A 14921-nucleotide genomic window follows, 5' to 3' on the forward strand; every position below is an offset into this window, starting at 1 on the left:
CAATGAAATTTGTCTTTAATTTGCAATAAATCAACAAAAATATGACCTTTAACAGAGCAACAGAACAGCGGGAATCGCTTTTTACAAATTTCAATTTGTCCGCGGCAAAGCAAGCTGTCCGTTCGTTTGACATTAACAAGAGTCCGACGAAACATTTGTAGTGTCACGTTAATTATGGCCTAGCCTGTTCACGGATGTTTTTTTTTTCGTAAGATATTGGCGCTCGCCAATATCTTACGAAAAAAATAAACTTCTGTGAAGGGGCTAGTTATGGCCACGTTCGTCATGGTCTACTTTACTTCTTGTTTCTGTTTTCAATCACTGATTGTACCAAACACTGTATCCCAGATAATCAAGCTTGGACTTGAGCCATGGTAAAGATGTTTCAACATCACCATAAAAAACGTATTTACAAGGAATTTCCATGCCGTACCCAGCTCCTCTGTTGACAGGTTTACCCGTTATGATGGCTTTCCCTTTGTTTGTTCCGCGCTTTAAAAACTTGGTGACAAATTCAGCCATCCTCAAAGGAATGTGACCAAGTATCTCATCGAATCCAGACACTGTGTTAGCGTGTTCCTTGGCTGTGGTTTCAAGACTGCAATCTTCTAAATTAGGCCTTACTACAGCAACCGCATTCACGTCCTTGATGTTCTTTGGCTCGCGTTTAAGGGCCCTTCCCTCATTTAGTTGTGGATCCCAGCCAGCCGCATCTTTGTATACATGATAACCGCGAATGTAGGACTCAACCATTACGTACGATTCTGTCATCCTGTTTGCCATCGCTTTATACAGCTACAGTCAAGAGATCACAGCAAAATGGGGTCCGTAATGCGAGGTCTTACTTTTGAATACAGTACAGTAAAAGCTCTTTTCACAGCATGTGTTTACTGTTGTTGCAATAAGTCCCGTTGAACGTTTTATAAGAAGAGTTATGTTTTTAAGAAGCACCAAAGTTACATTTATAGACGGCAACAATAAGTCCCGTTGAATGTTTTGTTAGAAGAGTTATGTTTTTAAGAAGCACCAGAGTTACATATATGGACGGCAGCAATAAGTCCCGTTGAACGTTTTGTTAGAAGAGTTATGTTTTTAAGAAGCACCAGAGTTACATATATGGACGGCAGCAATAAGTCCCGTTGAACAGTTTGTTAAATGTAGAAGAAATACTGTATATATATTTTTTCGAGTTTGAACATTTGACATCAATAAAGAGTTTCGCTTTATATCTTCAGTTGCTATTTTTGTCTACGCAATAAAACACAATTAACACCCGCTAATTAACTCTCCCGTAAGCGGACATCCACCCTATTTTTCTTTGGTGTCCGCTTACGGGAATAATTCTCGTAAGCGGACAGCTCTACTAACGGACACGTTTTTCAATTCCCGAGGGTGTCCGCTTACGAGAGAGTTGACTGTACTTCTACAACCTACTGCCTTCTGGATATGCTGCAAAACTGGCTGTCGTCTCTTGACTGCCCTGGCAAGTTCCTCCGCGTGTGCCCTCTAGACTTAAGTAAAGCATTTGATCATATTGACCATACCATCCTGGTGACCAAGCTAATCCATCTAGGTGTTAGAGGTTGGTTGATCAGTTGGATATGCAGCTTCCTTAGTGGTCGCCTCCAGGCTGTTAAGCTCTTGGACTCCATCTGAGGGTGGATAACCGTACATGCTGGTGTCCCCCAGGGCACTAAATTGGGTCCAATCCTCTTTTTGAATATGATTAATGACTCTCCCCTCCGCTCGAGCCACTGGAAGTACGTCAACGACGTTACAATATCTGAGGTCACCACTTTGGGCGAGGTGTCATCTCTGCAGAACGACATGAACTGCATTTTGCAATGGGCCCAGCAGAACAACATGAACCTCGACCCTAAAAAATGCAAGATCATGACCATTTGTCCCCTCAAAACCAAGCCTGTCTCTCCAATGTTGTCCATCGATAATTTACCTCTAGAGGCTGTGTCATCTCACAAAGTACTTGGTCTGACCCTGTGTGACACCATAAAGTGGAACGATAAAAACCAACGAAATCGTTTCCAAGGCGTCTAAGCGACTGCACATTGTCAGGGTCTTGAAGCGCGCCGGAGTCCCTCCAGTGGACCTTGTCACCATCTATAGTGCCCTGGTTCGCTCCGTCCTAGAATACTCTTCTGTTGTCTGGGCTACTTGCCTTCCTCGCTTCCTCATTGACCAGCTTGAAGCTATCCAGAAGAGGGCCCTGCGAATTGTATACCCTGACCTTCACTATCAACAGGCTCTTGAACAAGCCAACATTACCAGTTTAGAGGATAGACGCACCCACCTGTGTCTTAAAGTGTGGCACAATATCAAAAATAACCCAGATGGCCAGCTGCACCGCCTTCTCCCTCCTGTAAGATCCGAATGCCACTCTTACCATCTTAGGAACAGTAGCAGTTCTAGCCGCTTCCAGTATAGAACAAAACGCTTCGGTTCTAGTTTTTTCCCAGCAATGGCGAAAATTAACTAATCGTACGAGTCTAGTTATCTCTAGGAAAGGTTACGTTTATACAAACGTTGGCCGCGTAGCACTTATATTTTAAACAGAGTTAACTGAACAGAGTGTAATGTGAAGTGCTAGATTTCAATCCCATATAAACCATGTGACCCAGTCTATTGATTGGATGTCATTAAGTAGGGCTTGCTCATCAAAATGTGAGTAATCTCTTTTAAAAATCTTAACATTTTCAGGCAAAGAAGAGAATTTACTGAGAACAAGAACGTTTGGCAAGTGATCAGTTAGATCATAAATTAAATTACCACTAATTGTAAAATATTCTAGAGAGTTAAAGAAAATATTATCAATAACTGTCGCTGAATGATCAGTAATCCTGGTTGGTTGCAAAATTTGAGGCTGGAAATATGATGAAACCAAGATATTTAAAAAATCATTTGTACCAGAATGTGTCTCAAACTTGAGGAGATCTAAATTGAAATCCCCTGGTATGACACAGTATTTGTTTTCGTAATGAATCTTTTCAATCACTGTGTTTATGTGAGTCATGAAACTATTTAAGTTACCATTAGGATGTCTGTATATAATTCCACAAATAGTATTATGTTCAGCATCATTTTGGATTTCAATTCATAAGGATTCATAACCTTCCTTAACCGAAGAAAGATCTTCACGACAGCTATAGCTTATGCCATTCTTAACAAAACTCCCACTCCACCAGCATTAGATAAGCTGGGTTGAGATAAAAAGTTAAAGCCTGGAATATTTATAATTAATATTTCTTCTTGATCATCTTTAGTTTGGTTTCAGTGAGACCTACCATTGACATGGGAAAATACAATTCAGACAGCATATTGATAAGGTTATCTATGTAATGCAATTTAGGAAAGAAAAGGCATTATTAGAGAAACAAGCCGAAATGTCCTTATTTCCATGGAAATCATGTGTACTTAAATAATTAAAATTTGAGTCTGAAGGAATATGAAGGTTAATATCTAAATTTGTGAGGTGGGGTATATTAGTAACTGAAGCAGAAATATTCAAGCAAGGCAATGAGGTATAGCTGTCATTACTGTGGACACCAGGGGATGAGTCTCTACCTGGACACCTATCACAGTGTGAATCAATAGTACTTATCTCTTAGGTACATCCTCTGTACAGCTGACAGGTATCACAGGAGAGCTCAAATTCTTCCTTAGGAAGATCCTGCCTGCATTGGTCCAAAGAAACTTATAGCTGAAATCTCTTTTGAATTTCAAACAAAGTTTGAAAATTTCCTTGTTCTTTTCGGTCAGGCTTTCATTAACATAAATCTTGTTTGCCACAGAGTAGCCAAGGTCAACTGTAGAAATAGACTTCAAATTCTTCCTTGCTCAGTATAGGTTTTCTCTTATCTCACGTTTCACAAATTTGACGATAATTGCCGGAGGTATGGGAATTCCATCATCAGTAAATTGCTTTTTGCTGGGAATTCGATGATTTATAGATGTGTCACTCTTTTGCACAGGTAAACCAATCGTTTCTGCAATTTGTAATACAACTTCATCAGTTTGATCCAAATCCGTCGGTGTGGAGGGCAGAGGTATACCTCGAATTTCCGAGCAATCTCTTCTCGTGTATTGCTCCAGATCGTTGAGAGATTTCTTGAGAAACTTCACTTCGTTTGAAGACTTAAGTATCTCCGCTTTGAGGCTTGCATTTTCTACGATTTGTTCATCCTTAGCTTTGTCGAGATCTTTCAGTGTTTTAACAATTTGGTCATATTTAGTGTTGAGTGCGTTCACTGATTGCATAGCGTCTTCGATCTGTTTACTCAGATGTTGAATCACCTTCCGTAGCTTCTCTTCCAGAATTTCTTCCAAAATTTCCACTGTCAAGTTTGACATAATGATGAATAAATACAAAAAGGACAAAAACATCAATATAGAACGTGAAAACATAAAGGTTAACGTTGAAAAACTGCAAATTTTTGGTCCACGTTCAAAAACGCCGCCATCTTGTACACTGACCACTGACCGCTGCACCGTATGCACTTGCACGTTTTGTTTTCGCTATGTAAACATAAAGCTTGTGATGTTTTGGGGGAATTTGCCTTTCGACTTTTCATTTATTATGCATAGATATGAATAAGAAAGAAAACAAAATTAATAACGAAGTTTGAAAGACACAATTTTCTGGAGAAACATCACAATGTTTTAATTGCAAAACTAAACATGCAAGCAAATAATTTACTTTGTTTATATCGAATTGATCGTTAATTCTACAAAAATGAAGTCAATTTTTAAATGTTGGAAATCCACTAATGTCTACATCCAGAGTCCTGCAAAAATCCTGCAACTGCAAGAATCTGAAACCAGTCTAAAATTGCTACCTCTAAAAAAAATTAAATATGCTCTTCCCATAAACGTTTACTTACAAAGAACGTCCTTGAAGTTTACCAAGCCACAAGCAACTTCAACCATCTGAGTTGCAAGTGGTGCCAGTGACAGAGGCATGGTTCTCCCTATTAGCTTGAATTGTTTCAAGCGCTGGTTGAATCTTTCAACGTGTATTCATGCTTTAGCAATCTTTCTCGTTGACAGCTCTTCTGCTGCACTTAGGCTTTTCCTACCTTTCAGAAAAGGAGGAATGTTTATCTGTGCCTGAAGGGAATTTACTAGATGTTGCACAAGGAAACCTCTGTCCACAAGTACCACATCATACGGTTCAATGTGTTTCAAAATTCCACTTTCTTAAAAAAGACAGATATGTCTCCTTCAAATAAATCGGACACAAAGCATGCTCCACCATGTGGCGTAACAGCTATCAGACATTTATAGTATTAGCATGTTTGTATGTTGAAAAAGTGTTACCTTGTCTTGCAAAATTGTGAGAGGTTTGCCCTCTAAATTTGGTAGAATCCACACTACAGCGTACTTTTGGCATGCTCTTGAAGACTTTAGGGTGATACCTTTTTAATAATTCTTTCAGAGGGAACATTACATACTCCATGTCCCTGAAGATCTTGTACATGAGTTGGATAAATGTGGTGAAAATGTTCCTTATTTACGTTTCACAAATTTGCTTTCCAGGGATACTCAAAAGAAATGCTAATGTTTAAATGGTGGATCCACTTTTCAATCGTAACAGACAAATAAACAGTTTTTTCTTACTGCTCCAGACATTTTCCTGGTTAACAGATGGTTGGCTAGCTTTAACTGGATTGCCGTTTCCCGCATCACTTCAATATGTTATGGTATCCAAAGGACAGACCTCGTTTAAGAAGTCATACAGAACCTCAAACTGAGGGGTTGTTAAACCTACAAACTGTTTCATTTGGGTGGAATCTTCAGAGGACATTCCTTTCTCATTCTTCAGAATAATGGTTTTGATCTTACTTGACAGTTTGTGTCTAGTGAAGTCAGTTTGCGTTGCTTTGTTGTTTCCATCTTCGTCCACATACTGGCCCTCTAAGGTAACATCTTCTGCTTTTGAAAGGTCCTCCATTACAATTGAAGAAAAGAGCGAGTCGGGGTTATCTTTCCTTGCTCGTTTGTCAAACAAAACCCTTGGATGAGGTGCTTTGTGCTTTGGGCGAGATGCTTTGAGGAATTCGTGAGCTGTAAAATTCGCTTTGAAGGGGTCAGGAAACTCGTCAGTTGGGCCTCTCTCACCTGGCCAGTGCAGAGCAGAGAATTTTTTTTAAAATTATTTACACTGTTTGCAAACACTAATTATAAAGGTTTAGACGAATTTAACTACAAGCAATATGGTACATACATTACGAACAACACATTTCTACATTTATAATATAGCACGGTTCAAAAACTGAAGTTAAATACGTTAAAAGTAATGTTGATAACTGACCATTACCAGAGATCGCGTTAACGCAGAAATCGTGCATTTTTAGGCAAAAAAAATGTCAAAAATGCATCATCAAAATTTTAATGCGTCCCAGGACGCAAGACGTTGACTTGAAGAACTCACTCCACTTACTTTGAATCTTGAATAGATTTTGTTGTTTGAGTGCTGTAAAAAAATTTCGGACAAAGCGAATTCACATCGTGGCTGCCATATTGGATTTAACTACGCAAGAGGGACTGGAGACGATTCACATATCCGGGAAACTTGAATGAGCTCCCGCCATGTTTGTTCGTTGTTTGATTGATTAAGCTGGTCAAGTGCCCACTTACATGTACCTGTAATATGGCAATGAACCGTGAAAAGGGAAGAAGACATAATCAGTTTTTAGACAAATGGCTGAAAGAGTTTGGATGGCTACAAACAAGAGGCTCGGGCGATGATTTATTGATGATTTGTAGAGATTGCACAACAGCTGGAAAGAAGAACGCCTTCACGAGTGGATGCAAAAATTTTCAAAGATCTGCGCTTGTTCGTCACATGAGTCAGGTGAGTCACAAAAGTTCAGCGAAAGTGTTGCTTCAGCAAAAACATTTCAAAGCTGCAAGTGACAATGCTAGCAAAGCCAGTGATGATTCCCTGGTCAAGCAAATGCGAACAGCATATTGGCTTTCGCAAGAAGAGATGCCTCCTATAAAATTCAATTCACTCTGTGAACTTCAGGTTAGAAACTGTAAGATCATGTTGGCGATAAAAATATTTGAATTTTATGAAATAATATTTTTGTAGCATTTTTTAATTCCACCATTCCAACATTTTAAATCCTTTTGTAATCTAGACGTTGAATGGCTGTACAAGTCTTGACCCCAAGACAGAAGGAAATGTATATCAGCATCACCAGTCTGTGGTTGACATGAACACTGCATTTGCAGAATTCATCACCAGAGAGATTGATGAAGATATCCAGAATAGCCCATTTATTGCAATACTTGCTGACGAGAGTGTAGATATTGCTGTATACAAGAAGTTGGACATTTATGTCAGACTTGTGAAGGACAATGAGCCTTGCACTCGATTTGTGGGAAATCGTAATGTGCCAGATGGTAAAGCTGAAACTATATATAATGCACTTATTAATTTTATGGAAGAAAAAAATACCGACTCAGGGCTCGAAATTGCGACCAATACAGTCGCATTTGCGACTTAATTTTTCCCTTTGCGACTAAAACATCTGGAGAAGTCGCAAATTTGCAACTTGTTGTCACCTTCGCTCTTTCGAAACAAAAGGGTTAGCAGTTGCCACTTTTGCTGCTACTTTCGCTAAAATAAATAAATAAGTAAATAAATGACAAAATTGTTTTGTTTCTCGCTGTGAATTTTCTCAGATAGCGTAATTGTTGAGAAATTTAGCTGCGATGTTACGTGCACAGCTCCATTCCTTCGATCATTCGCCATTTTCAGCGGTTTCTTTACACACAAGTATTGCGGGCTCATATCTTTTTGCTAAACCGCTGACAACACAATGCAGCGTGGCGATTTTGCGACTAAAATTTGCGAAATTGCGACAAAATTTTCGTATCTTGTCGCAAAATTGCGACTGTATTTTTTCGTTAATTTCGAGCCCTGCGACTGTGGAACTCAACTTGTGGGATTAGGGAGTGATGGCGCTGCTGTCATGATGGGGCGTCACAGTGGTGTGGGTGTACGACTGAAGTCAGTAGCTCCATTTTTGATTCATACTCACTATGTCGCTCATAGACTTGCTTTATGCACTTCACAAGCTGCTAAATCAGTCAAGTTGTTGGATGAATACCAAACACTGTTGACAAACCTTTTTAACTCTTACTCAAACTCAGCTGTAAGGTATAACAAGCTACATGAAATTCAAAGCGTTTTGGAATTGAAACCAGTAACCTTAAAAGTTGCTTCGTCAACTCGTTAGCTGTCTCTCCACAATGCTGTTCATGCAATTTACAAGTGTTGGCCTGCACTTGTGGACTGTCTGGATCATCAAGCTGCTGAAGATAATAATGAAAACTCTGCAAAAGCCAAGGGATACTTGAATCAAGTGCCGAAATACAAATTTGTTGCAGCAACTTGCATGATGAAGGATGTTCTTCCAACATTAACAAAGCTGTTTTTCCAAAAAGAATCTGTTGGTCTTGCGTCTGTGCCACCTATGGTATCATCTACAATCACTACATTGCAGGCCCTTAGAAATGACTTAAATGGCGATCTTGAAAACCTGCCAAGCCTAAAAGAACTTAATCAGCAAGTACTTGCAGATGGTTTGTATCATGAGAAGGAACTTCAGCAGGCAGGTGATAATGCAAGGCGATCATTTGTTGCTGTTGGTGACACATTTCTGGCTAATTTAATTGAAAACCTTAACGAGAGGTTCCCAAAGGAGACACTAGACATCTGCAAAGCCCTTGACCTTGTAGTTAACCCTCAATCACTTCCAGAGAGTGCTGTAGCTATGGCAGCTCATGGAGCAGATGCTCTGAACAAGCTTATTGAGGACTATGGTCAGCCAAAGACTGCAAGTGACAACAGAAACATTGATCCACTGATTGACCCAGATGTCACAAGAGCAGACTACCTGCAATTCAAGTTTATTCTTAACACTCACCGTCTTATGAACATGCAGCAGTTCATCAAAAGGTTCCTTGGTGATGATGGACTTTGTGAACAGTTTCCAACTTTCACAACTCTTGCCAATATTGCGCTTATAATTCCTGTGTCTAGTGCTTCATGTGAGAGGGGGTTTTCTTGCCAAAAAGAATCAAGACAGGCCTTAGAAACAGACTGTCAGAGCAAAACTTAGAGAATCTTATGAAAGTTGCAATTGAGGGGGCCCCGCTTGCAGAATTTGATTTTGAGAGAGCAAAGCAGATCTTTAAAGGGCACCGTCATCGTAGAAAATAGTGACGCCTTATGTTTGACATTGCCTATGCTATTCTGTTTAACTCATTCTCAAAAATCAATCACATTGGTTAACAGTTGGGTTGTCAGTACTTTAATGTGATGATAAGCTTGGGTAAATACAATTAAGAATACATTGTAATGTCTAAAGTTAATGTTTTCAAACAAAAAAAGAGACAATAAAGCTTAGTTAGCAGTACAACTGTTACAGTAATTTGCCAGTCACTCTTTCTCATAACAACAGCAAAAATAATTTCTTAGGGGAGGGTCGCCAAGATTTTGGGACCCACCTAAAATGCTTGGGACCCCAATTTGACCGGACATGTGGGTCCGAGGACCCAGATTGAAAAATCCTAGCGCCATCCCTGATTACATTATTTACTAAGAAAACATTACAGATTACTTACATTACCTAAATTATTTACATATACAATTTCGAACAAACACACTATTTTACCTTGATGTTAACTGCTACATGAAGTCTTTACACTTTGAGTTGAAGTTATAAAGTTTATTTTTGCGTGTGGCGATATATATTTTTCTAGGCCTATTTTTTCTTGTACGGAAGCGACAAAGTTTGCAAATAGGTCTTTTTTCTCATTTTTGGCACAGATGAAAAGGAAGTACTTGCCGATAAGGATAAGGTGGTTGACGGTTTGAAGCGAAGATGAGCCCTTTAAGACGCCATAAATTATTTCTAGTTCAGTAAGGGTCGTCATGCCATTTTCCTTGCATAGTACTCAGTACCACTCGGTAAACTCGTTCCAGAACAATACTGCCATTGTACAGTGCACAAATAGGTGAGAAATGGATTGCTTAGTGTCAGGGCAAAAAGGGCAGGAAGGCGAATCAATCTTTTTCATTTTATGAAGCAGATTATTGGTACTGAGAATATTGTGTATTATATTGGAAAACAGATAATTTAACTTCCTTTGTAGCACTAAAAGGAAGTGAGTACACCTTGCAGCGCTGCAATGAATCAAAACCACAGTTGATGAGTTGTTTGTCTGCTGTGGGCGATTGATGAGCAAGTTATATATTGTTTTACATGTTATACTCTCTATGTCCACTGCAGTGGAGGAAATTTCCTCAGTTTTTTCCAGGTACGAGGTATTGCACAATATAGCCCGTAATATTCTAGAAAGTTGAAATTTACTTGGAATTTTTGTTGGAAGGAATGAAATGAAAGAAAGCATTTTTTTTTTGTTCGTTAAGTAGACTGAATACATTTTGAACGCCGCTTGGATTCCAATTTCTGTAGAAAACCGACCGTTTGGTTATTTATATAAACCCGTTGTTCCAAGTAATTTGATTTCCTACTTCACTTTTTGTCTCGGGTATGGTGTGGATTAACTCTTGCCAGTACACGATGATATCTTTATAACATTTGGCTAGTGATTTGTCTAAATTTAAGCAATTGACATCATAATTGCAATGAAAGATCAGTGTACCCCCTACACTTGCAAGCAGAAATTCTGGAACGGCTTTCCATGGAGCGTCATCAGTACAACACAAGCGCTTAACCCAACATAATATTAAAGTCAGTCATGTTTAGACTTCCCTCCTCTTTACAATTTACGATGGTAGATTTTTTAATTTTAGGCTGCCTGTATTTCCAGATAAAATTGAAAATTATTTCATTAACTTCTTCTGTAAAGGAAGCAGGAACACTGCAAACAAAGGTTAACTTCGAAAGCGCAACTGTTTTGACTATGTTAATTTTTCCGTAAATGTAGATGTCTCTTGATGACCAGATATTAAGTTTTTTTTTTAACGGTATAAGTTTGTCACAGAAGTTCTTTTTTCGTTGCTAGTTCTTTATTGTAGGAAAAGTAAATTCCAAGGGCATATATCGATTCTTGAGGTTCAAGATTTTATCTTTGCATAGACGTGATGAGCCTAACCACAGGAGTTCCGATTTGGACTGTAGAGCAGAGATGTATGTGTTTCTGGTAATCAAATCAACGGTACAATTTTCACTGGAACAAGCATTAATCCAGCGTTCACAGCGTTCAATTCCTTGCAACGGCTTTGGAAATGGTCAGAATATTTTCATACCTAATTTCACCAATTCCTTCAGCAATTTATGCAGTTTTTCTGGATATGTCGAATCACTATTACATGTCCCCAAACAGCAGTGCTTGGTACTGACCATGTTCAGTAAAATGAGACTACCAAAACGCTAAATGTTTGCCTACATTTCCCTCTATTTCTCTCAGACAACGCCAATGTCTGTCTGAGTCTCGCCATCTATTTTTAGACTTCGTTCGCTTTGCTATTGTGTCAGTGATGTGTATATATATCATCCATTCAGATTGGCTAATCTGAACAAAGGGCATGCTTATATTACACCAACAGGCGACTCTTTAAGAATGAGACTTGTACCAGGTCCCGGACATGCAAAAAAATGCCTTGAACTTCAAGGCGATGAAGGTTTTTTAGCCTTTTTCCAAGGTAAATCATCTGTAAAATGGCGTATTTATGCAGGAATTCCTTAGAAACTTCTTGATTTATATTTCGCACCATCCCATAGTATCAGAAGACCTGAATTAAGTTTAGACTTTCTGAAATTGTGTTTTGCATTATTTGGAAAAATTTGAAATGTGATATAAATTTGTTAAGCATGCAAAGTACGAGTTTTTGACTGCTAAAAGACAATCATCAAAGTAGTTCATTGCTGTCTGTCAAAGTCATAAAAACAGACACTGTTAAAGTGAGTTTGCTTAAAACGGGATGAAGAAATCTTGTTTCAAGTTCCTGATGTAAGAAAAGCAAAACCTTAAAACCAGAGCTATAAATTCTTAAAACAATTTTAGTACAAACAATAGCAAAGAATTTCCTTAAATTAAGAACACTTTTACTAATTTTAAGTTAATTGCCTTGAAAGAAGGAAATTGTTTCTTGTCTTAAGCAGTACATACATAAGGTAAATCAGCAATAACATCTCGAATTATGAGAATTGTTCTGATGCTTTACTTATTTTAACGTAAAGTTCTTCCTTGTTACCATTACGTAACAACAATGTGCATAACAAAAATGCAACTACTGTTATTAGTTTTATAGAATAAGGTGTGATTGGTATCACTCTAACGTCTTAATGACTGACTAAAAACTAATATCTGCTGTTTCTGAAACTAACATCAACTCTGACTTGAAATTCATGAACATGACTTGAATCATTGATGAAAATATTTGTATATTATTATTATTATTTTGATATTCAGATGGTAATGATACCAGTCATGTTCACGGGTTCATGTGCACATATATTCATTGATTCCTCCACCAAGACTTTGAACACCTTATTCCAGAAAGGATCCTTTTTTATGCCAATTATTTGACAATCTTGTACGGAAAATAAACACTGTCACGCAGCTTGAAGATAAAATATTTGCATATACAATATACAACACTCCAAAAACCTTCAGCCGTTTTTTAAACTGGAACCATCAACACAAGATGTTTCAGGATCACGCTCAGTTGGTCTTAATTTCCTGCTACTTCCAAATTGATCATGAAACTGATAACACTGTAGATCCAATTGAACAAATAAAACATTTCATGTGACAGCCTTACTGCAGTTTTTGCTATTTTAGAATGCATTAAAACTTACTGAAACGTCTGAAAACCTGCAGCCACAAAAAAGAGCCAGCTAAAACAATATACCACACTTCAACACCAACACTTTCCTTGTCAAAACTGGTTACATGAAGTTACTTTTGTTTTGTACACTGTTCATTTTGCTGAGAAGGCTTTTCAAGTTGTTTTAATATGTAAGGTTTTCGTTTGGGAACTATACCGAGAACATGCTCTTCAAAAAACGTAAAGAAATGTTTGCATTTTTGCTCATACTCCAAGTTAAATGAGTAGTATACTGCCACCAAGGTCACAACTGAAGAAGTGAAGATAGACTGATTTGCCACTGGAACACATTCACAAAGAACACCTGTGCTGTATCAGAAGATCATGCTTGGTTGACCATAAACCAAATAGGGTGACTTTGAAGGGACCTCTTTTATGAAGTTTTGTCTTTTTTCAGATTCCTACAGAAAAAACATTCCTGATTACTTTCTTGGAAGAATGCTCAAAAAAATATTGAATTATTACTATTTTCCTTAAGGGAAAAGTTTTACTTATTAAAGCACCACCCACTTTTTTAACAGAAAAAAGTACATGACAATGGTTGAAAATGACCCCTTCCTTCCCTGGCCACTATTAATTTAATAGTAGAGACGCAAATCAATACAAGTACTTGCCTTCATTATGAGAAGGAATGGCTCCATGCCTGAAAAGGGTTCATGAATACTTGATAAGGACTGTAATGCTTTATTATCTGAGAAGTACTTTCATCAAAATCTAATAAATCACATATGCACGCCCCTTCATGTATGCCAATCTGACCAGTACACGTAACCATATCACAGGCTCAAGTTTAGAGCTCATTGAGACAATACTTCATTTGACACTGTATCTAGTTTACAGCATACATCTTTGATATTGGACATCAATGTTATGGCAGATTGACACCTGTCAAAACAAGGTATCTGCTGACCAGTATCACGTGACCATATCGTGGACTCAAGTTGGACCTTATTGTGGTCAGCTGACCAGGGACTGGTTGTTGATTGGATCGGAGGCTCAAGCAAGGTCAGACACTCACACACACACCTGAACGAGGCTTAATTTTTCGCACTTTTTCTGTGGCTCGACGCAGCTACACAGCGATGCTACGTCAACAAAAGCTCTTGACAGTCGATGCTTTTCGTGTTCAGGTACGGTTTGGAAAATATATTTTCCTTCCATTTTTCGCTGGTTTCAGTCCAGCTTTAACATAATATGGCTGTGGTCAGGACACACTGGTGGCTATGTAGTCAAGCATTGGAGTCATATAAACTTAAAGCTGAGTGTTTATTTTTAATTTCTTTAGGGCTGCCTTTTGCTCTGACTTGGTATACTAAGGTTGCAAGATGCCTGGACGGCCTATGACAGAAGAACAGAAACAAAAGAAGAGAGAAAGAGAACGAGAACAACAAAAAGGTACACCAGTAGTAGCTTAAAGTTGGTGGAAGAAGTTACTCCACAAATTCTTTTCTTGGACACTAAACCGTTTGTTATTTCTACGGATGAGTTATTTCAAGTGGATGCATATTTCTAAAACGTGGTTTAGTCGTTTTTTCCTTTGTTCAGGAATGAAACTCGAATTCTTATTGTTAACTGGAATTAAATAACAATCACCGGTACTCTTTTTGGACAGAGATAATCGATCTGTTGCTGCTTTGTTTGGCTTTAAAATGCGAGCGAACAAAAAGTCTTTTTATTCTGCTTGCCTAACTATTCTTCGATGTGCCTCAACAGTGACAAGAAAATTGTGCACTTATGTTCTAAACATGTAATCACAATGAGTTCTCGTGAAAGTATGAGGAGAAATATCACCCGCTTGTGTTTTCAGAAGTTAGTTTAGGGCACGTACAGGTAATTTGTTGGAGATCTTGTTTGAAGTTTGTCCTTTCTAGCCGATTCTGGTTTTAAGCCAAGCTGGCGTGTTTCAATGAAATACATCAAAATGTAAATGATCTCGTTTTCAGAGAAAAAGTGGAATAAATAAAGTACATTAAAAAAAATCCTTGTTTGACCTTGAACCAACAAAGACGATCTGTCACATCACGAGCTATTTCTA

General features: G+C 38.2%; 1 long non-coding RNA gene across 1 annotated transcript in view; it reads right to left on the reverse strand.

Moving 5' to 3' along the window:
• Positions 1–9236: 9236 nt before the first annotated feature.
• Positions 9237–14921, reverse strand: part of LOC138043330 (uncharacterized) — an 82236-nt gene continuing 76551 nt past the window's right edge. Inside the window, exon 4 of the long non-coding RNA XR_011131264.1 lies at positions 9237–13287. This is a non-coding gene — a long non-coding RNA (uncharacterized lncRNA). The remainder of the gene's footprint in view (positions 13288–14921) is intronic.

The sequence above is a fragment of the Montipora capricornis genome, chromosome 1 (assembly GCF_036669925.1).
Source record: "Montipora capricornis isolate CH-2021 chromosome 1, ASM3666992v2, whole genome shotgun sequence".
Taxonomy (NCBI): domain Eukaryota; kingdom Metazoa; phylum Cnidaria; class Anthozoa; order Scleractinia; family Acroporidae; genus Montipora; species Montipora capricornis.